The sequence below is a fragment of the Triticum urartu genome, chromosome 3 (genome assembly GCF_003073215.2).
Source record: "Triticum urartu cultivar G1812 chromosome 3, Tu2.1, whole genome shotgun sequence".
NCBI classification, from domain to species: Eukaryota; Viridiplantae; Streptophyta; class Magnoliopsida; order Poales; family Poaceae; genus Triticum; species Triticum urartu.
The window spans coordinates 647,121,664-647,146,254 of NC_053024.1; the positions used below are offsets into that span (position 1 = coordinate 647,121,664).

The window sequence follows — 24,591 nt, forward strand, 5'->3', positions numbered from 1 at the left end:
ATCACATAAGCCTTGCAAGCATTACAACTAATGAGTTAGTTGCAAGATGATGTATTACGAAATGAGTAAAGAGACTTGCCGGTAACGAGATTGAACTAGGTATTGAGATACCGACGATCGAATCTCGGGCAAGTAACATACCGATGACAAAGGGAACACCGTATGTTGTTATGCGGTCTGACCGATAAAGATCTTCGTAGAATATGTAGGAGCCAATATGAGCATCCAGGTTCCGCTATTGGTTATTGACCGGAGACGTGTCTCGGTCATGTCTACATTGTTCTCGAACCCGTAGGGTCCGCACGCTTAAGGTTTCGATGACAGTTATATTATGAGTTTTGATGTACCGAAGTTAGTTCGGAGTCCCGGATGTGATCACGGACATGACAAGGAGTCTCGAAATGGTCGAGACATAAAGATTGATATATTGGACGGCTATATTCGGACACCGGAAGTGTTCCGGGTGATTTTGGAGAAAACCGGAGAGCCGGAGGGTTACCGGAACCCCCCGGGAGAAGTAATGGGCCTTAGTGGAGAGAGAGGGGCAGCCAGGGTGGGCCGCGCGCCTCCTCCCCCCTGGTCCGAATTGGACTAGGAGAGGGGGGGCGGCGCCCCCCTTTCCTTCTCCCTCCCCACTTCCTTCCCCCTCCTAGTAGGAGTCCTACTCCTACTAGGAGGAGGACTCCTCCTTGGTGCGCCATAGGGGCCGGCCGGCCTCCTCCCCTTGATCCTTTATATACGGGGGCAGGGGGCACCCCTAGACACACAAGTTGATCCACGTGATCATATTCTTAGCCGTGTGCGGTGCCCCCTTCCACCATAATCCTCGATAATATTGTAGCGGTGCTTAGGCGAAGCCCTGCGACGGTAGTACATCAAGATCATCACCACGCCGTCGTGCTGACGGAACTCTACCCCGACACTTTGCTGGATCGGAGTCCGGGGATCGTCATCGAGTTGAACGTGTGCTAAAACTCGGAGGTGTCGTAGTTTCGGTGCTTGATCGGCCGGGCCGTGAAGACGTACGACTACATCAACCGCGTTGTGCTAACGCTTCCGCTGTCGGTCTACAAGGGTACGTAGATCACACTCTCCCCTCGTTGCTATGCATCATCATGATCTTGCGTGTCCGTAGGAATTTTTTTGAAATTACCACGTTCCCCAACAGGAAAAGGCATGGGTTTATGAACCCAAGGCTCTCTTTCTTTACCATGTTTCCTAGCAACAAAGTCTTTCTTATCATAACGTTGATTCTTTGATTGTAGGTCATCAAGATCAACAACAGGTTCAATTTCTACATCATTATCATTACTAGGTTGAGCATTATTATGAACATCATCATTAACATTTTCATTAGGTTCATGTTCATTGCCAGATTGTGTTTCAGCATCAGACATAGAGATATCATTTGGATTATCAGGTGGTTCAGCAATAGGTTCACTAGAAGTTTGCACCGTTCTATCATTTTTCTTTTTCTTCTTTTTAGAAGAACTAGGTGCATCAATATTATTTCTCTGAGAATCTTGCTCAATTCTCTTAGGGTGGCCTTCAGGATACAAAGGTTCCTGAGTCATTCTACCAGTTCTAGTAGCCACTTTAACAACATAATTATTTTTCTTACTATTCATCTCATTAAGCAATTCTTTTTGAGCTTTAAGTACTTGTTCTACTTGAGTGGTAACCATAAAAGCATGTTTGCTAACAAGTTTAAGTTCACCTCTAATATTAGCCATATAATCACCCAAGTATTTAATCATATCAGCATCTTGTTTTAATTGTCTACCAAAATAAGCATTGAAGTCTTCTTGCTTAAACATAAAATTATCAAACTCATCCAAACATTGACTAGCAATTTTAGCAGGAGGGATTTCAGCTTTATCATATCTATAGAGAGAATTTACCTTTACTACCTGTGTTGGGTTATCGAGGTCTGGAGATTCTTCAATAAGTAAAGGATCAAGATCATATATTTCTTCGGCAGGCGGTAAATTAAGACCATGTATTTCTTCAATAGGAGGTAAATTCTTAACATCTTTAGCTTTAATACCTTTTTCTTTCATAGATTTCTTTGCCTCTTGCATATCTTCGGGACTGAGAAATAGAACACCTCTCTTCTTCGGAGTTGGTTTAGGAATAGGATCATTAATTGGAGCAGGAGCTAGCTCAGGAGGTGCCCAATTAATTTCATTTGTCAACATATTATTCAATAAGATTTCAGCTTCATCCGGTGTTCTTTCCCTGAAAAGAGAACCAGCACAACTATCCAGGTAATCTCTGGAAGCATCGATTAGTCCATTGTAAAAGATATCAAGTATTTCATTTTTCTTAAGAGGATGATCAGGCAAAGTATTAAGTAACTTGAGAAGCCTTCCCCAAGCTTGTGGGAGACTCTCTTCTTTAATTTGCACAAAGTTGTATATTTCCTTTAAAGCAGCTTGTTTCTTATGAGCAGGGAAATATTTAGCAGAGAAGTAATATATCATATCCTGGGGACTGCGCATACAACCAGGATCAAGAGAATTAAACCATATCTTAGCATCACCCTTTAATGAGAACGGAAATATTTTAAGGATATAAAAGTAGCGAGATCTCTCATCATTAGTGAACAGGGTGGCTATATCATTTAATTTAGTAAGATGTGCCACAACAGTTTCAGATTCATAGCCATGAAAAGGATCAGATTCAACTAAAGTAATTATATCGGATCAACAGAGAATTCATAATCCTTATCAGTAACACAGATAGGTGAAGTAGAAAAAACAGGGTCAGGTTTCATCCTAGCATTTAGAGATTGCTTATTCCATTTAGCTAATAACCTTTTGAGTTCATATCTATCTTTGCAAGCTAAAATAGATAAAGAAGCTTCTTGATCAAATAAATAACCCTCAGGAATAACAAGTGATTCTTCATCATCACTTTGATCATCATAATCGGATTCAATATTTTCAATCTCTCTAGCCCTAGCAAGTCGTCCCTCGAGAAAATCACCAAGTGGCACAGTAGTATCAATCATAGAAGTAGTTTCATCATAAGTGTCATGCATAGTAGAAGTGGCATCATCAATAACATGCGACATATCAGAACGAATAGCAGAAGCAGGTGTAGGTGTTGCAAGCTTACTCAAAACAAAAGGTGAATCAAGTGCAGAGCTAGATGGCGGTTCCTTACCTCCCCTCGTAGTTGAGGGATAAATTGTTGTCTTAGCGTCTTTCAAATTCTTCATAGTGTCCAGCAGATATAAATCCCAAGTGACTCAAAGAATAGAGCTATGCTCCCCGGCAACGGCGCCAGAAATTAGTCTTGATAACCCACAAGTATAGGGGATCGCAACAGGTTTCGAGGGTAGAGTATTCAACCCAAATTTATTGATTCGACACAAGGGGAGCCAAAGAATATTCTCAAGTATTAGCAGCTGAGTTGTCAATTCAACCACACCTAGAAACTTAGTATCTGCAGCAAAGGGTTTAGTAGCAAAGTAATATGATAGTGATGGTAACGGTAACAAAAGAGTAATGAAAGCAAAGTAATGCTTTTGGTATTTTGTAGTGATTGTAATAATAGCAACGGGAAAGTAAATAAGCGTAAACCAGTATATGGAAAGCTCGTAGGCATCGGATCAATGATGGATAATTATGCTGGATGCGGTTCATCATGTAACAGTCATAACATAGGGTGACACAGAACTAGCTCCAATTCGTCAATATAATGTAGGCATGTATTCCGAATATAGTCATACGTGCTTATGGAAAAGAACTTGCATGACATCTTTTGTCCTACCCTCCCGTGGCAGCGGGGTCCTAATGGAAACTAAGGGATATTAAGGCCTGGCCTCCTTTTAATAGAGTACCGGAACAAAGCATTAACACATAGTGAATACATGAACTCCAAACTACGTCATCACCGGTAAGTATCCCGATTATTGTCACTTCGGGGTTAACGGATCATAACACATAATAGGTGACTATAGACTTGCAAGATAGGATCAAGAACACTCATATATTGAAAACATAATAGGTTCAGATCTGAATCTGAAATCATGGCACTCGGGCCCTAGTGACAAGCATTAAGCATAGCAAAGTCATAGCAACATCAATCTCAGAACATAGTGGATACTAGGGATCAAACCCTAACAAAACTAACTCGATTACATGATAAATCTCATCCAACCCATCACCGTCCAGCAAACGTACGATGGAATTACTCACGCACGGCGGTGAGCATCATGAAATTGGTGATGGAGGATGCTTGATGATGACGACGGCGACGAATCCCCCTCTCCGGAGTCCCGAACGGACTCAAGATCAGCCCTCCCGAGAGGTTTTAGGTCTTGGCGCCGGCTCCGTATCATAAAATGCGATGAATTCTTCTCTCTTATTTTTTTCTCCTCGAAAGCAAATATATAGAGTTGGAGTTGGAGTCGGGAGGTCTCCAGAGGCCCACGAGGTAGGGGCGCCCCCCACCCTCGTGGAAAGGGTGTGGGCGAGGATTTTTTTTATTATTTATTGTAATATATTCTGTGGAGTTTCAGGTCATTCTGAGAACTTTTGTTTTCTGCACATAAAACAACATCATAGCAATTCTGCTGTAAACAGTGTCAGTCCAGGTTAGTTCCATTCAAATCATACAAGTTAGAGTCCAAAACAAGGGCAAAAGTGTTTGGAAAAGTAGATACGACGGAGACGTATCATCCACCTCCCCAACAACTGGCACCTGTCCGCCGATCGTGTGCCGATCCCGCCGGTCCCGGCGAGTGGTCGTGCGCGCCGTCATGAGATCGAGCGCCACCACCGCCTCCTCCCCAACGACTTTTACTACGACGACAGGTACACCCCGGACTCCTCCCTCTGGGATACCTGGCTCAGGGACGAGCACGACGTGCGGCGTGCCTCCTTCTTCGACGACATGACGTCTGGGTCGCGGCGGCCACGTCGGGAGCGCGCAGCGCCTGCTCCCCAGGAGCGCGGGCGTAGGCTGGTGCGCGGCCTCACTCCCACACCGTCGCCGTCGCCTTCGCCATCTCCACCACCACCTCCTCACATGACAGCGGAGGAGGAGGCCCGTCTCATGGCGCGTGTCATGGAGGACTCCATGTACACGCACGATGAGCGGCAATGGGAGGGCCTGGAGGAGTTGATGGCCCGCTCCGCCGCCGGCGAGGTAGCCATCCTCGAGCTGGAGATGGTGGCCGCGAAGGAGGCGATGGAGGAGGAGGCGATAGAGGAGGAGCCGGTGGCCGCGTTCCACCCGGGTCTGCTGGGCCAGGGGTGGGGCTGGTCCTGCACTGCACCGGAGATGGCCGCCGCCGTGGGCGTGAACTGGTGCGCCACTCCGCCGCGGTCACCGGAGCGGGAGGCATCACCACGGGAGGAGGTCGTGCAGGCACCTCCCGCCGTCCAGCCCGCCCCCGTCTACCACGCACCGCCAGCCCACCTCTGGACGCCGCCGACCTACGTGGACCTCGTCAGCGACGACTACGCCGCCGGCGGCCACTGAAGACGGCGACGGCATCGACGGGCATGGGTAGGAGCGCGCTGGCGGTGGCCGTTTTTTATTTTCTTTTTATGTTTAATTATGTCAAGTTGGACGTGAAACTGGGCCGTTTTGTGGCCGTGGCGACCCTAACTAAGTTTTATGTTTATTAAACTGTGCTTATTTAATTTTTTAGTCATTTTATTTACGTTTTTCTATTTTTAAATCATGTCCAACGCGGACGTGATTTGGGGAGCGGCCGCGCGGTGGGCGCACGCACGACCCAACGGACAAGACCGGACACGAGCGAACCCATCAGCGCCACAAAGGGACAAAATCCGGCCAAACCGGACGTTCGTTTGGGGTCTCGCGGTGGAGTTGGCCTAAGAAAGTGAATCTTGTCTCATATCTGTTCAATGTATATGTGTTGGTTAATCAACGCGAGAAGTGAGGGACACAGGGAGTGTTAGAGCAACTCCAAAGGGCCGATACATTTCGTCCGCCTGCGACCGTTTGGGTCGGCGCGGACAAAAGTGGTGGCCCAACGCACTGACCCAAACCCAAATCACGTCTGTGTCGCGTCCGCGCTGACGCATTTGTGGTCCAAATTTGCGCCCCAAATGCGTCGGCGCGGACGCCGAATGGACGCTTCACGCGCCTTCTCGCTGTCCGCTGCGTCCCCACATGGCGGCCGTCCAACTACCCGCTGCCCACGCGATCAACTTAATTTATGACCACGGGCCCACGCGTCAGCGACGGCGCTCGTCCGTTTTTAAGCCGACCGTGCGGTGGGGCCGTCTCATCCAAACTCGCCGTCCACATCTGCCAAGCTTTGCTCCCCCGTCGCCGGCAAATCCTAGCCACCACAACCACCGCGAGATGGGCCTCTTCTCCGGTGCCAGCGGCAGCAAGGCCAAGGGCAAGGCCCCCGCCACCCCTTTCCCCTCAAAGTTCCTCCCGCCTCCGCCGGCGCCGGCGCCTCGCCGACAGAGGCAGCGCGTGAACGTGCCAGTGCACCAGGCGGAGTGGCACTGGCAGCACAGCCAGCCTTTGCCGTATCCCGACATGACCCTACCGCACGACTGGCTTCTGGATCCAGATAGGATCCCAGTGCCGGCGACGCCGCGGACGAATCGGGCTCACGCGGAGGAGGTGCGACGCCGGCGGGCGCTGCTGACGCCAGAGCAGCGCCGCGACGCCGCCTACGCATCCGACTCGTCCAACTGGGCGAGGTGGTTCGCCTTCGAGCACGAGGAGGCGAGGCGACGGGGCGTGCCCAAGGTCGACCGGAGCTCGCCGCCGTCGGCGCTCGTCGTCCGCGAGGAGGACCAGGCGGCCCTTGCAGCCGTCTACCGGGAGAGCGAGGAGGACGAGCGGCGCAGGGCGGAGGCGGCGGAGGAAGAGGAGGCTCGGTACGAGGCGGCAATGGCGCAGGCACTTGCCCTCTCCACGGCGGGCGACAGCGTGGTGCCGATGATGGCCCCGCCGTCCCCTATCAAGCCGCAGCCGAAGCCCGAGCCGGAGCCGTCCCCCATTGATCGCTACTCCTGGACAGGAGTAGTGCGCGAGTGGGTACGCGCGTCGTCGGTCTGGATGGGAGCGACGCCGGCGGAGGAGGCGGCGTACCTCGAGCACTGGCGCCAGATCCGGGTGGCTGAGGAGCACCGCGACCGCGAGTACCTCAAGATGTTCGAGCGCGACCTCGAGGAGGAGCAGCGCGAGGGCAAGGAGGAGGCGCGCCAGGCCGCGGCTGCACAGGCGGCCGCACACACCCCCGCGCCGGCACTGCGTGCGCCCGACATGACGGCGCTCTGGAACACGGCGTTCGCTTGGGCCGGGCCGGTGCCGACGCTCATCGACCTCACGGACCCCGAGGACGATGACGACAACGCCTAGGGCAGCGCGCCGCCTCATAGTTTAGGTTGTTTTTATTTTTTTAAATGCAAATGTGGATGTGTGGACTCTCGCCGGCCTTCGTGGCCGGCTTTAATGTTTAACTAATGTTGTTTCTCTTTTTTAATGTGCATGCGTTTATTTTTTTAGCACCGTCAAAATGGGTCAGGCTAGCGTTGGGCGGACGCGCTGACCCAAACGCGGAAGCGGACATCCGTGTCCGCCTGGCCGACCCAAACGGACAAAAAGCGGACAAAATTGCCGTCCGTTTGGGTCGGACCGTTGGAGTTGCTCTTATTTACACGTGGGGAGAAACCACTCATTTTGTGGCTGAAATAATGTTATTCCAACGCCGACACAAACCGTCCAGACGTGTTCTGTCATCCAACGCTGTCTTGTATCGGTCCGCAGGCGTGCATTTTCTCACAAACTAGAGACAAAGTGGGGGAGGGGGTGCGGGCGTCCGGACCGCTGCCACGTCCGCATCTGGCAATCATGTCACACCCAAAACCCTCTTCCATCGCCCGCGTGCTTTTCCGTTCGGCTCCAGCTGCCCGCATTCATGCTGCTGTGAGCGGCCACTCCACATTAACGACGACCAGGGTGGACGGAACCTCTCAATGGCGCCGACCGCGGCACGCCCAGCTGAACACGCGTCCTCATCTGCCATCATTAAAGTCGCGCGTGTGCCCGGAGACCTACTCCGACCACACATCCGTTCATGAGCCGGACTACATTAAACACAACGCTGATTGGCTCTTCGCGTCCATCGTGTATTTAAACGAGGTCAGACGCCGGGCAAGAACTGCACCATACCTCCGCTTCCCATATTCTCCTCGCACCATATTCTCCATACTCTCCATGGCATCCGACGAGCAGCAAGAGGGGTTTTCCATCATAAAAACTGGCTGGGTGGCCCGCCGAGCCCGCCGGATACGAGCGAGGCAACTCACTGCTCCACCTCCCTCGCCGTCTTGATGAGCGGCCGTGACAAGACTCATGAAGTGAAGGTGCGGTCTCCCCCGAGGAAGAGTGGAATATGCAAGACAGATCGACCCACTTGGGACACCAGGCCTTGCCGTTCACATGCCCTACTCATCATCATCATCGGAGGAGTCCGCGACCTATCCGTCGCCGGTGGACATGAGGTCCACGATGGAAATGGAGGGACTGACACTGTCGTCGTCCCAGCGGCGCGACCAAACAGTGTTTGGCGGCACGTAGGACGCGAGGTGGTGGCGTACCGGTCTGCGATCGCCTGCGCATTCAGCATCGCGTCCGCGTCCGGCTAAGCCACCCGCGCGTTGCGAGCAGCAGCTTGAGCGCGGGCGTCCTTGTAGAGCGCCTACTGCTCGATGACGAAGTTGGGGTCCACCACTGCCTAGGTCGTCACGGCTTCCTCGCTCATTCGCTCACCATTGACCTAGCCTTCCGCCGGCCGGTGCTGCTCGAGGAGGACCATTGCTCTTCATGTGCCTGCTGGAACAGTGACATAGGTGCCGACGCAGGCTGCTCCTTCGTCATGGTGGTGTTGAAGTGCGCATGCGCTTGCTCCTTGGTCAAGTCTGCATGCACCGGCACGGGCTTTAGTGTTGAATCGTTGTCGGAGCCCGTCTTCATCGTGCGGTCGTTCTCGTCAGATACCTCAGGGGAGTTGGCCAACATACCGACCTCGATCCGCCTTGCACGCGGACTCTGCCAGGCGGCGACAAGGGTGGTGATCTCGTGCTTCATCTTCATCGACAGGCTCTCCCACACAGCGTTCCCACTCACAGTCATGGTGGATGTGGTGCACATAAGAAAGATGTGGGGTGGATGGGGTTGTTGTGGGCTATTCGCCAGGTGTGACCGTCTTTAAATAGTGGATGCCAGTGAGACCAAGCGTCCGAGTGCATCAACGTGCAGGCGCCGGAGTTGGTTTCTCGGTCGACGAGCCTGTTTAATGGTGGCAGACGGAGGGATGAGCATTGAACGGGTGGGATAGACATCCGTCCCGTCCCGTACAGTAAAAGTCTCTTTGGCATTGAACAGGTGTGGAGACCAGGGACGCGGCGCGGGCGGCGCCCTTGGCCGGCAGGTCGCTTCAATGTCGGCAACAGGTGAGAGGTCACGCCTGCTCTGGGCCGGCGTCAATGAGCGGCCGCTCTAGAGCGGCGTGAATGGCTTCTGCCGGGAAAGCGCGCGGGGGTGCCCTGGTTTTTGGTAGGCCAGGTTTGTCAGACGCGGCCATGGTAGTGGGTCCAGACGCCTGCAAAGCCCTCCCCCCAGTTTGCGGAAAAAAGAGCGTCTGAACCGGTCGGCGAATTGATGCAGGACCGCGTTGGATGGTAAAACACAGCCGGACCACGCTGTCCGAATCCTTGCAGGTGGTTTGAGGGACGACGTTGGAGATGCCTTAAGCCGGACAATCTAGATCTAGTTTAACTAGGTAGTTGCTTATTGTTAGGGCTCTAGCTTGATTTCTTCTAGTTAACCGGACATGAGTCTTTTTGCCTCTCCTTTGTTCAATGAATCATATCATCCCTCTTGTTATCTCTCAATAAGAAAGTAATAAAATAAGAAAATTTCTAAGTTGTTGTTTTAATGAAAAGTAGTAAATCGCTGAGATTTTTTCTATTGAATTTCATTTTTGCCCCAGTTTTAACTTTTGTGAAAGAAATTACCTCATTTATGAATTTTTCATCCATTCTATCTCATTTAGCGAAAATTATACCACATTTTACCCTTTCTAATTTCATACATTTCAAGTAAAAAAAATCAACATACACAAAGAGATATAGAAAAGATAGATCACTCAAAGTGATAGTAACAGTATAACATTTCTTGATGTTCCTATCCATTCTTGTAACATATTCTCTGTCTTCTATAAAAAATATACCACGCAATTTGTATACTCTCAAAGAAAAAAAGAAGACTCTAAAAGGCCGGTTGCTTTTTCCTCACCGAGATCCACATGATTAGCCTAGTAAATCACAACTAGTGGTCCCATGGAATAGTATCTCTACTTTTTTTTGTTTGGCAGATATTGTGATTCTCATTCTCTCCACAAAAGAGAGCATGGAGAAGGGGAGAGAGCTTTGCGGATCATGTGTGTGTTTTGTGCCTTTTGCGTGTGCACAATTGGTTTGCACTAGGTTGTACTACATGCCTACATGTGATGGTGATATTACATTAAATCATCCAAAAGCATACATTTAAATATTTAATATTGGGGTGAGTAGTAAATCTGCTTTCGAAAACTACTGTACACATGACGTTTCGATGTTTGATCGTCATACGATGCAACATCCGCTGGTGCGCTGCATCTTGAATCCACTCAGGGACGGTCTAATCTTTTGTGTTGGGCATGGGTCGTGTAGGAAGTATCGTCTCTGTAGCAGGAGTCATATGCTTTCCGGTGTTATTTATATTGGTCTCACGTGCCGTGTATTGCTGAACGACAATTTGTTGTTCAACTCCGCTCCATTCAAGCCTTCACATTTCAAGCAATTTCATCAGTTCTATTGACGACTTTACCTAATTCTTAACCTACCAATTGTTGGCTGGGTTCGTTTCTTTTTGTTGACATAGGATAGGAGTAGTGTATATGGTAGGTGCTACCCACTTTCCTATATAATATTTTCTCCGCATATAGCCAAGTAATTTAGGGAACGAACAACCATCATCAATTAGTCTTCTCATTTCATCATCCGATGGATCTTCATCTCCCTCGTCACGTACGTCCCCAGAAATTTCCTTGGCCCTGGTTCCAGCGGCACGCCCCTCGGCCAGTTGTGACCGTTGGCTCATCTAGTTGCTCATGGTTTAAACTAGACAAAATTTGTCGCTGCCGTTCGGCGTGACCTTGACGTAGCAACACGCGCTAATTGAACCAAACAAATGTGTAATTTTAACGAGCGTTCTCTCAACTCGTATGGCTCGTGGGATGGTCTTGTTCCACAAGTTGCTATGTTCTGCCGAGGAAATATGGAACAGCTAGCTCGTTGTGCTTAGAGCAACTCTAGCAGACCCCGCATCCGACCAGCACGGAAAACGCGTTTGCAGTTCGCGGAAAAACGGTTTTGTAGGCCGGCGCGGACGGCCGCAGATACAGACCCCGCATAACAGACCCGTAAAAAAGAATAATCACGGAATATGCTCTTTTACGGGTCGGCTTTGCGGGGTCTGATCGGGCGCAGCGCAGCTCCTCCCGATCCGGAAAACCTAAATTTGCACCATAATTTGATCCAACATAATGCATTTTTTTTTGCTTTTTCAACAATATTGGATACATAGACATCACCAAATCTTTGCTAGAATAGTAAGACCAAAGAAAACAAGAAACACAAGTATGCATTTTAGAAGATTTCCAAGTTGTACTAATATCTTCTCCATGCATTCATTGTTGATCTGCGGATTCTTGATTTTGCATTCTTCTTTCTTCATCTTTGGTTCGAAAGAAGTAGACGTTGCTTTCCCTCCAGTTGCACATGCACCTGATTCATTGCCTTCGATTCTATTAAGGAGTGCACGAACATCTATTAATTTTTTTCTATCAACAAATCAATGTACTCGCCTTCCCAAAACCAAAATGAGTATCCATCTTCCTACACACAATGAGTGAGCATCTTCAAAATGAGCTACTGCAATTGAACCAAATAATGAGCCATCAAAATGAGCTACCGCAAGTGCACGTACCCCGTCGTTTTTGCATTTGAAGAACACCCATCCGGGGTGCTTCGTCGCATTCTATGAGCGGCATCGGCAAGCCACAAAGACGCAGCGCGAGCGCAGACCCCGGTGGACGGCCGGACGAATCCATGCACGCAAACCTTCGGCGGCGGCGGGCAGACGAAGCAGCACCTGCATGCGGCGATGCGCCCTTGTCTGGGCTGCGGGAGAGGCTCCCCGACCACTCCATCGCTTGGGGCAGCAACCGGCGTCCGGAAAAGCCAAATCCGGTGGCCCGCGATGAAGTGTCGCAGATCTGCAAATCCGGCGGCCCGCCGACGCAGGGGGGAAAGGAGGGGAGGCCTCGTGCGCGTGGCGGCCTTCCGGCGTGCTCCTGCCGGCTGCTTTCGCCGGAATCTTGGGCGGCGGCCGGCGGCGGCGCGAGGGGGGAGAGGAGAGGTAGTTGGTGGAAGAAAGCGCGGGATGAAATGTCCCTCCACCAATCGCTTCCGTTTATATGCAGGGCACCGCAGCCGCGAGGCGGAAACCCGCGTTTTCCCGGCTTGGGCTCGGGATTTTATCGCGCCCCCTAAATTTTTTGGCGGGCCGGGGCGGGATGTTAGGTCTGATCGGGCTGATTTTTCCGCCCCGACCCGCATTTTGTTGGTTATTTTACGGGTCGGGGCGGGATGCGGGGTCTGGTAGAGTTGCTCTTATTCTGTTCCCTTGAACTTGGCTGCTCAATGGTCCAAGGGATGTCACGGAGCTTGTACGTGTGTGCATCACCGTGACTCTGTAAACTATAAAATACTTTATTCGTCTTAAAATAAGTGTCTCAACTTTATTTTAGTACAAAATTATATTAAAATTAAGATATTTATTCTGAGACAGAGGGAGTACAACACAATGGATATATACAGATATACTAGTGGTATTTCAAACAGAAAGAGCAATACAATTAAATGGAGATACACGAACGATGACTTGGTACTCACACGGTATGTTAGTCGTGAGCGATGTGCGACCCGCATTTCTGTCCCGAAACTACACTACCAGTCTAGCTAGCTAGTTTTACGTAGACATACTTGCATTCCGGTCTCCCGGAATACCACAATTTATACATGGCATATTTGGCACGGATAAGGTGAAGCGGGTGCGACACATGTATACGCCAGTATAGTGGCCAATGGATATGCATGACAAAGACGCGTGCATATCTAAATACTTAGCGCAGAAGGAACCAAAATGGTACGTAGGTGTTGTCTACCGGTTCCGTATGCCATTTCAGCAGCCGGGGAGATGAGATGACCCATCAGGGCTCAGGCTATGCCTTTTCGTCATCTATCTCATCATCTGCACCGTTCGTCCACCATGATTCGCCAGGTTGGCGCAGCCGGCTCATATACCTATTGTTGCTCCATCCTTTTTCTGGCTGACGTCGAAACTTATGTTGCGTGCTGAACGCAGCTGAGGCACCTACTCCTAGTTGGCGATTGACATCTTCCAGCGCCTTCTTTCTTTAATCAATTATATAAGCTGCATTTGGTAAATAATCATAGGGGCTCAAGGCTAGCGCTCCCTGCTAGGCAGCTTAGGGCGTTATTATTACCTTGTGAAGCACGGAGGACCTACGCTGACGCCGGCCGCCGTAAAAGAAGAACGAAAATGGACGAGTCAGATTGCCTTTTCCTGAGAAAACACGTACGAAGAAATCGGCGGAGATGTACACGCTTGGAGAAGAAAGAAAGGCTTTTGTCATTGGCCACTATGACTAGACGACTGGAAGGACGAGGTTGGCAACGATGACAAGCCACCGTGGGCTGGCTTGCCGCGCGAACGCCCTGCTCCGGCCTTCCCTACCAAGTCACTGCTATATCCGAAACCGGGAGCTGGTTCTGCACTTTTGCTGGAGATTGATGCATGTCCTGCCTCTGCCGGGAGTAGTAGGAGTATTACCAATCACTATCAGCTGCGGTTTGACTTTCTTTTCTTTTTATGAAAAAACGCGCTTCGGTCTCTTTGACTCACTAGAGCTACTGTTTTCCATTCTTTCGAGGCTGCTGCCAATGCATGAGTGCTTAGATGAGGTGCTAAGCACATTAAATATGAGTTAATTGCAAAAAACAACTACATTTGGGGCTTCTTCTGCAGAAAACCATCTGGTCCCTAATCTTTTGCAAAAAGCACTGCGCATTCGGTAAACTTTTTGTAAAAAACAGTGATAGCTTGATTTGCAGCCTCTGAGGGCGTTTCAGACAGGTGGGACCCAAAAGAGGTGGCGTGGCGTAACGGCGAGGCGGACGACGCCATTACTCGTCGAACCGATGTGGCCGGCTCGCCCGACCGCACTAGCTTTCTCACTATCTCGCCCGCACTCTCTCTTTGTCCTTCGTGCTCCCACTCATGGCGACGGCGAAATCCCGCGATGGAGGCGCTGCTGATGCTAGGTGCGGCGCTGATGGAGATCCGCCGGAGTTCTATGGTAGCTCAAATCCATCTCAGCCGCAGCTTCCTCCCCAACTGCCGCCGGCAACCCCATCAGTTGAATCTGCGGCGGCGGCCGCGTTCGCCCGAGCTGTGAAGGAAGATCCGATGGGCAGCCAAAACTGGGCATCCTCTTTCGGCGGTGTCTGGTAAGTAATGCATGCGCGTTCTCCCTTTTCCCCGATTGGGTTTGTAGTTTAGGTTTCTAGGGTTAGGGTTTTAGGGCTGATGTTCGTCCGGTTGGGTTATAGAGTTAGTGTTCTAGGTGTGCTGTTCCTGCGTTAGGGTTCTAGGGTTAACTGAAATTTTGTCTGAATATTTAACTGAACATTCATGTTTAGGGTATTGAAGTGTTAAGTTTACTGTTTTAGTTGAATTAGTAACCGAACACTTATTAATTGAACATTTTACTAAAGTGTTAAATTATCTGTTAATTGAACATTTGTTTGAATATTCAGCAAAGTGAAGTGTTAAGTTTACTCATTTGTCTGAATATTTAGTTAATTGAAGTGTTAAGGTTTACTGTTTTAGTTGAATTAGTAATTAAACATTTGTTAATTGAACATTTTACTGAAGCGTTAACTCATCTATTAACTAAACATTTGTCCGAAGTATTAACTTATCTGTTAACTGAACTTGTAACTAAACATTTTACTGAAGTGTTAACTTATCTGTTAACTCAACATTTAACTGAACTTGTAACTAAACATTTAACTTAATTTGTAATTGCATTTATAAATATTCTTTTAACTGAATTTTGAATATAACATTTGAAGTAGCTTTGTACTGAATAGTTTACTGTAATTTTGTTTGTAGTTTGGATGATGAAGTCTGGGAAGTCAGATTTCATTTCTTTGACAGAGATAACTGGAAAAGAAATATAAGCCTACCAGACATAACTTTCTGGAATCTAGTTGCACTTGTAAAGGTAGAAGGCTATTCTTGTAGAGATTATATGTATTATGTCAGAGATCCAGGTGTTGGGGTGTCAGGAATGGTAGAGTTAGCAGATGATGAAAGGGTGGAGGAGATGCTGGATGAGCTAGCTAGTAAAGGAAAAACTGTGGTTAATATTACAGTAATGAGAAGTGATGCTCCAACACCAGCTGATTTGAACAGAGGCAGTGTGTATGAAGATCAGGTTCCTTTGTCTGAAATAGGTGTGCCACTTGTGTATCAGATAGATACATCTGGAGTAATTTTTCCTAGTCCAGTGAAGCCACAACTAGAGCCAGTCCAGGTCATGCACATTGAACCAGAATTTGTAGTGGACAATGGTGAGGAGAGGCATGAGTATTTCATGGACATTGATCAGGAGCAAGAGAAAATAGAGCAACAAATGGAGGAGAATAGGAATAAAGAGATTGAGAAGTTCAGGAGCAATAAGAAAAGAAAAGAGAAATACAGAGTAGCTAAAAGGAAACTTCCAGAGTTGCTTGCTGAAGATTGTACTGACAGTGATACTGATAGTGAGATTCTAGCAGGTGAGGACATAATTGCTAGGCTATAGGCAATGAAGAAGCATAGAGATGATCCACTCAACCACTTTGAGGGTGACACTGATGTTGAAGAGCTATATGAACCAGATGAGGAGGAGGGAGTTGATGAGGAGGAGGCAACAAAGCAGGAGGCAGCAGAGCAGGAGGCAGCAGTGAATAGCAGCATAGGAGGAAGCACTATAGGAGGAAGCAGCACAGGAGTCAGTCAGAGAAAGGGGCCAACAACCAGATCTCATGCAAGTTTAGATCAAATTATAGAACAAGACTGGTACCCTTCCTCTGATGAGGAGAGCAACCCAGGTGACTTAAGCCAGGAAGACAATGATGGGGCTCAGCCACCAGCTTTTAAGATTCCAGGTGGCAGGAAGAGTAGGGCCAAGAAGAAGAAACCAATGGTTTGGTATGATGAGAAGAGAGAGAACCCACAGGAGCAATTTGTGAAGAAACTATGTTTCCTAGATGTGAGCTAATTCAGGAGGGCACTTCAAACATTCCACATCTCACAGAACAGAAACTATTCCTTTCATAGGAATTGTTCTGATAGGGTTATTGCAGCTTGCAGTAGTGCAGAATGTCCTCTTTTCATTGCAGCCTCTCAGATAGCACATGAGAAGACATTTTGCATAAAGAAAATGAACTTTTACCACAATTGTGCTACAGTAGGAGAGAGCACCAAAGTAACTGTCAAGTGGTTGGCACATGAGTGTGAGCAATAGTTGAGGGCAGACATTAACACACCAGTCCAATCCATAATTGAGAATTTGAAGCAGAAACATGGCATAGAAGTGTCCATTCACATGGCCTACAGAGCAAGGAAAGTTGCTAAGAGTGTGGTCCAAGGAGATCCAAAGGCACAGTATACAAGGATAAGGGATTACCTCCAAGCTGTATTGGATACCAATCCAGGAAGTAGATGCAGTGTTACAACAAAGCATTTGAGGGCACATCCTAGCAAGAATCCTAGATTCCATGGCTTGTTCATATTCCTAAATGCATGCAAAGAGGGTTTCTTAAATGGCTGCATACCCTTCATAGGTACTTAAATGCTAATTGCTAGTACTAAAATTTTTATGTATAGCTCTGCACTACTTTGTTTCTAATGTGCTATGTGCTGTTGTAGGTGTTGATGGGTGTTTTATAAAGCTTACCACAGGGCAGCAAATCTTGGCTGCAACTGGAAGAGATGGTAATAACAACATTTTTCCTATTGCATTTGCAATAGTTGACAAAGAAGATACTGCAAGCTGGTCATGGTTTTTAACACAACTCAAGTATGCCATTGGTGGTGAGTCTGGGAAGTATGGCTACTACACTATCATATCTGATAGACAAAAGGTAAAACCAAAATCTGCTCCTCTATAATGCAAATGCTTAATATTGTCAACAAGTGCCTTGTTAGTTACACTTTAGTTGTTTTAAACAGGGTCTTCTTAAAGCCATAAATAATGTCTTTCCAAACTGCCCACAAAGATTCTGCCTTAGACATATTTATCAGAACTTTCAAACTGCTAATTTTAGAGGTGAAGAGTTAAAGAAATACATGGATCAGGCTAGCTATTCATATACTGAGCATGGATATGATATAGCAATGGATGACATGAAAAGAGAGTGTGAGGCAGCTTGGAAATGTCTTAGTAAGATTCCCAACATACATGGGCTAGACATGCCATGGACAATAATTGTAAAACTGACTTGTTGTCAACAATATTAGTGAAGTGTTTAACAAGATGATACTTGATGTCAGAGGCAAGCCAATTGAAACTATGGTTGATGGGGTCAGAACTAAGTTGCTAGTTAAGTTCAACACAAATAGGACTAAGACTGACACAGCCAAGTGGCAGATATACCCAACATATGCTGAAAAGCTAGAAGAAGCAAAACATCATTCAAGATACTGTCAATCTATCAAAGCTGGACCTGATCTATACCAAGTTACAAGTGGAGAAAGTACATATGCAGTTAATTTGCAAGCATACACATGCGGTTGTAGGAAATGGGACATGACAGGGGTTCCTTGCAATCATGCAGTTTCTACAATCAACAAGGCAAAATTACATCAAGAAGATTTTGTCAGTGATTTCTTCAAGAAACCCATGTACCAAGCAGCCTACAGTGCAATAGTCTATCATGTGCCTGGGCCTGATCTATGGCCAAAGACTGGTACCCCTGACATAGAGCCACCGGTTTTCAAAGAAAAGCCAGGAAAGAAACAAACTAAGAGGAGGAAGAGTAGGTTTGAGAAGCCAGCTCCCAAGGATACTTCTAGGATGGGTACAATCACTTGTAGCAATTGCAACCTGGCTGCGCATAGGTACACTAGCTGCCACAAGACTCTTAAGGCATCTCTGGCAATGAGAATGAACCAACATATGGTAACTTTGTGACTATCTTGTAATATTTCTATGTTTATGCAAGTTTCCAATCTTGTAATCTGTCTATGTTGTAATTCCAGGAAAATAGAAGAGTTGATGCATCAGCTAGGACAGCTCCAAGGGCACCAACAAGAGCCACAGCAGCAGCAACCAAAGCTCCATCAGCTCCTCCTGCTCCAAGGGCACCAACAAGAGCTGCACCAGCAGTACCCAGGGCAGCTCCATCAGCTCCTCCTCCTCCAAGGGCACCCACAAGAGATACACCAACTGCAAGCAAAGCTCCATCAGCTCTTCCTGCATCCAGGAGAGCTCCAAGGGCAGCTACTACTAGTGCATCTTCTGCTGGGCCCAGTTCCTCTACAGCTGCTGGGCCAAGTACCTGTACTACTGCTGCTGCTGCTAGGCAAAAGAAAAACTTCTTGCCTCCAAGACTAGCAGGTACTAGAAGAGTCAGAAAACCATCTTTTAAGATGTCTGAGTGGTTCAATTGTTCTAAGGGAAGTAGGTAAGTTTGTGGTGACCTGCTGATGGTAAAAACATTATGAAGATCCTTGCCTATGTTGGCACAGTACTATTTGGAACTGGTGATGGTTAAACTATTTATGGTTGTGTTGAACTATTTATGGTTGTGTTTCAGACTTTTTTGTAAGATACCTATTTTATGGTTGTGTTGAAGACTATGATGCACTCATACCTATTTTATGGTTGTGTTGAAGACTATGATGCATTCATACCTATTTTATGGTTGTGTTGAAGACTATGATGCATGAGTGCTGGTTGTTATGATAATTGCTTCTCTATTTTTGTTGATGATGGTTCTTATGATGCTAGTTATGTTCAAGATTTGCATCCAGGAGTGCTGGTTGTTATGATGATTTGCTTCTCTGTTGTTGATGATGGTTCTTATGATGCTTGTTGTTGTGTTCAAGACTTTGATGCATGAGTGAGTTAGGTCATTTGGGCTGGACCGAGGTCGACAAAACACCAAATGAGTGAGTTAGGTCATTTGGGGTGGATCGAGGTCGACAAAACACCAAATGAATGAGTTAGGTCATTTGGGGTGGATCAAGGTCGACAAAACCCAAAATGAGTGAGTTAGGTCATTTGGGGTGGATCAAGGTCGACAAAACACAAAATGAGTGAGTTAGGTCATTTGGGGTGGATCGAGGTCGAGAAAACCCCAAATGAGTGAGTTAGGTCATTTGGGGTAGATCGAGGTCGACAAAACCCCAAATGAGTGAGTTAGGTCATTTGGGGTGGATCGAGGTCGACAAAACCACAAATGAGTGAGTTAGGTCATTTGGGGTGGATCAAGGTCGACAAAACCCCAAATGAGTGAGTTAGGTCATTTGGGGTGGATCAAGGTCGACAAAACCACAAACGAGTGAGTTAGGTCATTTGGGGTGGATGAAGGTCGACAAAACCCCAAATGAGTGAGTTAGGTCATTTGGGGTGGACTGAGGTCGACAAAACCCTAAATGAGCGAGTTAGGTCATTTGGGGTGGATCGAGGTCGACAAAACCACAAATGAGTAAGTTTGGGCCAAAACACAACTTAGGTCTCACCTTAATTGGGCCAAAACTTTCCTCACACAACATTAATCATAAACAATAACATAAATGAAAGAACAAATCAAATGACCCAACTTAGTACTTAAGATTCATAGTTCAAGGACATAACTTAGTCTTCATCACAAATAACCGAACTATAAAATTACCAGAGTTCAACAAAGTCAAAGTTAACACATTACAAGCTTTAGTCCAAAGCTATTACAAAAGACAATGACCCACATGGTCAGACAACAACTGAACTTAGTCTTCATCACAAATAGCCTTAATCTGGTGAAGCTTCCTCTTGTTACTATCACCTGCTGTCTTGAGCTCAACAATGCAGGAAGCAAGAGTACTCTTATCCATGGTCAACTTCTCCTTCTCTTTCATTAGCTCAGCAATGCGACTGTCCACCTGATCCTTCTCTTTCTTCAAGTCAGCATAGCAAATCTCCAAAGTCCTCTTATCAGAGCTCATCTTTTCCTTCTCTTTCAGATGATTGAACTTAAAATTCCTAATGATAGTGGCTTGAGCTACATGAATTTCCTTTAACTAGTCAACAACAGCCTTCAATTTTTTGTTCTCAGCATCCTTTGTCATGTTGCTTTCCACACTCACTGAAATGTTCTCAACATCATTTTTCTGGTTCACCTCAGGCTGGCTATCCTTATAATCCAAGAGGTTGTTCACATCTTCAACAAGCTTCTCATATGTCTCCTGCAACTCTTTTTTCTGCTGTGTGAGATTGTGTACAGTAGATGAATGCTCCAGGCATGCCATCCTATTGTTATGCTGGCTATGCTCATATATAAGCCACAGCTTGTGAAGAGCATTCTGCAGATGATCTGGCCACTCCTCATCTACCCACTGCACTAATCCACAATTATTAGCACCCTGCAACAGAAAAAATCAGTTCAAACTTCAAGTCATTAGTTACAGATTCAGTTAAGTTAATGTACCACATTTAGTTAGCTTAATCCATCATATTCAGATCAGTTAAGTTAATGTACCATATTCAGTTAAGTTTGTCTACCACATTCAGTTAAGTCAATCTACCAAATGTAGTTAATGAAGAGTTGCTATGAACCATAGAAAAGTAATATGAACCCTAGAACAGAACATGAACAATAACTATAAACCCTAGAACATGAACAGTAACTATGAACCCTAGATGATGAATTGGAGTGATGCAAAGCTACGACTTCTTACTTACTTCAGTGGCACAGGCAATGAACCTCCTCCTAGTGCTTATCCCCTCAAATGCAACACATTTCCTCCCTGGATTCCCATGCTCGCACATCACCATCAAATCGTCAGCAGCACCCTCGAACAACGGTTCATCAATTGTAGCTGGGATCTGGGAAATCCAACAAAAACTTGTTCAACTCGAGCAGAACTCAGCAGAACTAGTAGAACACTAGAACACAAATGAGCGGCGGCCAAAAACAAACAGAGAACCAGAGAAAGAACTGACCTTGACAGGGGAGTCGGGAGTGAAGATGTACTGCACGGCGGAGCCCTTAGTGCTTTCGCTCTCGCTCCAGGACACCATGGCGGCCGACGGTAACCGGAGAGGAAGAGGAGCAGGAGGGAGCGAGAGAGTGCGGGTGAGATAGTGAGATAGTGAGAGAGCTGGTGCGGTCGGGCGAGCCGACCGCGTCGGTTTAACCAGGTAGCGAGTAACGGCGCCGTCCGCCGCGCTGTTATGCCACATCACCTGTTTTGGGTCCCTGATACGTCCATTTTGCATCATGCTTTTACATTGATATTTATTGCATTATGGGCTGTTATTACACATTATGTCACAATACTTATGCCTATTCTCTCTTATTTTACAAGGTTTACAAGAGGGAGAATGCCGGCAGCTGGGATCCTAGGCTGGAAAAGGAGCAAATATTAGAGACCTATTCTGCACAGCTCCAAAAGTCCTGAAACTTCACGGAAGTTATTTCCAGAATATATAAAAATACTGAGCGAAGAAAGTTCCAGAGGGAGGCCACACCCTGGCAACGAGGGTGGGGGGCGTGCCCTACCCCCTGGGCACGCCCCCTTCCTCGTGGGCCCCCTGGTGGCCCTCCGATGCCCATCTTCTGCTATATGAGGTCTTTCATCCGAGAAAAAATCATAAGAAAGCTCACGGGACGAAACTCCGCCGCCACAAGGCGGAACCTTGGCGGAACCAATCTAGGGCTCCGGTGAGCTGTTCTGCCGGGGAAACTTCCCTCTGGGAGGGGGAAATCATCACCATCGTCGTCACCAACGGTCCTCTCATAGGGAGGGAGTCAATCTCCATTAACATCTTCACCAGCACCATCTCATCTCAAACCGTAGTTCACTCTTGTATCCAAACCTCAGATTGGTACCTGTGGGTTGCTAGTAGTGTTGATTACTCCTTGTAGTTGATGCTAGTTGGTTTACTTGGTGGAAGATCATATGTTCAGATCCATTGTGCATATTAATGCCCATCTGATTATGAACATGAATATGCTTTGTGAGTAGTTACGTTTGTTACTGAGGACATGAGAGAAGTCTTGCTATAAGTAGTCATGTGAATTTGGTATTCGTTCGATATTTTGATGAGATATATGTTGTCATCCCTCTAGTGGTGTCATGTGAACGTCGACTACATGACACTTCACCATTGTTTGGGCCTAGAGGGAGGCATTGGGAAGTAATAAGTAGATTATGGGTTGCTAGAGTGACAGAAGCTTAAACCCTAGTTTATGCGTTGCTTCGTAAGGGGCTAATTTGGATCCATATGTTTCATGCTATGGTTAGGTTTACCTTAATACTCCTGTTGTAGTTGCGGATACTTGCAATGGGGGTTAATTATAAGTGGGATGCTTGTCCAAGTAAGGACAGTACCCAAGCACCGGTCCACCCACATATCAAATTATCAAAGTACCGAACGCGAATCATATGAACATGATGAAAACTAGCTTGACGATAATTCCCATGTGTCCTCGGGAGCGCTTTCCTTCATATAAGAGTTTGTCCAGGCTTGTCCTTTGCTAAAAAAGGATTGGGCCATCTTGTTGCACCTTATTTGATTTATTACTTGCTACTCATTACAAATTACCTTATCACAAAACTATCTGTTACCGATAATTTCAGTGCTTGTAGAGAATACCTTACTGAAAACTGCTTATCATTTCCTTCTGCTCCTCGTTGGGTTCGACACTCTTACTTATCAAAAAGTATACGATAGATCCCCTACACTTGTGGGTCATCAAGACTCTTTTCTGGCACCATTTCCGGGGAGTGAAGCGCCTTTGGTAGGTGGAATTTGGTAAGGAAAAATTTATATAGTGTACTGAAATTTACTGTCACTTGTTATTATGGAACATAATCCTTTGAGGGGTTTGTTCGGGGTATCTTCACCTCGTTCGGAACCACAATTAGCTACCCCTCAACCTACTGAACCTACTGAAAATGTTTACTTTGAAATTCCTTCGGGTATGATAGAGAAACTGCTAGCTAATCCTTTTGCAGGAGATGGAACATTGCATCCTGGTTTACACTTAATCTATGTGGATGAAGTTTGTGGATTATTTAAGCTTGCAGGTATGCCCGAGGATGTTATCAAGAAGAATGTCTTCCCTTTATCTTTGAAGGGAGATGCATTGACATGGTATAGGCTATGTGATGATATGGTGTAACACTCTCGATGCGGCTATATCTCCCACGTGTCGAAGCATGACTTAGAGGCATAACCGCATTGAAAGCAATGTCGCAAGTGAGGTAATCTTCACACAACCCATGTAATACATAAGGGAAAGAGATACATAGTTGGCTTACAATCGCCACTTCACACAATTACATGAATAAAGCATTACATCATCCAAATACAATCAAGGTCCGACTACGGAACCAAAATAAAAGAAGAACCCCAAAAGCGACAAGGTCCCCCGATCGACCCCAACTGGGCTCCACTACTGATCAACTAGAACGAAACAACACAAAGGACAAGATCTTCATCGAGCTCCTCCTTGAGCTTGGCTGCATCATCTGCACGGACTCATCGGCACCTGCAAGCTGGTTTTGAAGTATCTGTGAGTCACGGGGACTCAGCAATCTCGCACCCTCGCGATCAAGACTATTTAAGCTTATGGGTAAGGTAAAGGTATGAGGTGGAGCTGCAGGAAGAGACTAGCATATATGGTGGCTAACATACGCAAATGAGAGCGAGAAGAGAAGCCAAAGCACGATCGAGAAACTATGATCAAGAAGTGATCCTAGAGCAACCTACGTCAAACATAACTCCAACACCGTGTTCACTTCCCGGACTCCGCCGGAAAGAGACCATCACGGTTACACACGCGGTTGATGCATTTTAATTAAGGTCAACTTCAGGTTTTCTACAACCGGACGTTAACAAATTCCCATCTGCCCATAACCGCGGGCACGGCTTTCGAAAGTTCAAATCCCTGCAGGGGTGTCCCAACTTAGCCCATCACAAGCTCTCACGGTCAACGAAGGATAAACCTTCTCCTGAGACATTCCGATCAGACTCGGCATCCCGGTTCTACAAGACAACTTCGACAAAGATAAAACAAGTCTAGCAACACCGCCCGAATGTGCCGACAAATCCCGATAGGAGCTGCACATATCTCGTTCTCAGGGCACACTCAGATGAGTTCTCCATACAACTAAAACCAAACCTCGAGTTTCCAC

General features: G+C 47.1%; 1 pseudogene; it reads right to left on the reverse strand.

Moving 5' to 3' along the window:
* Positions 1-20,178: 20,178 nt before the first annotated feature.
* Positions 20,179-21,469, reverse strand: LOC125548967 (annotated as a pseudogene).
* Positions 21,470-24,591: the final 3,122 nt, after the last annotated feature.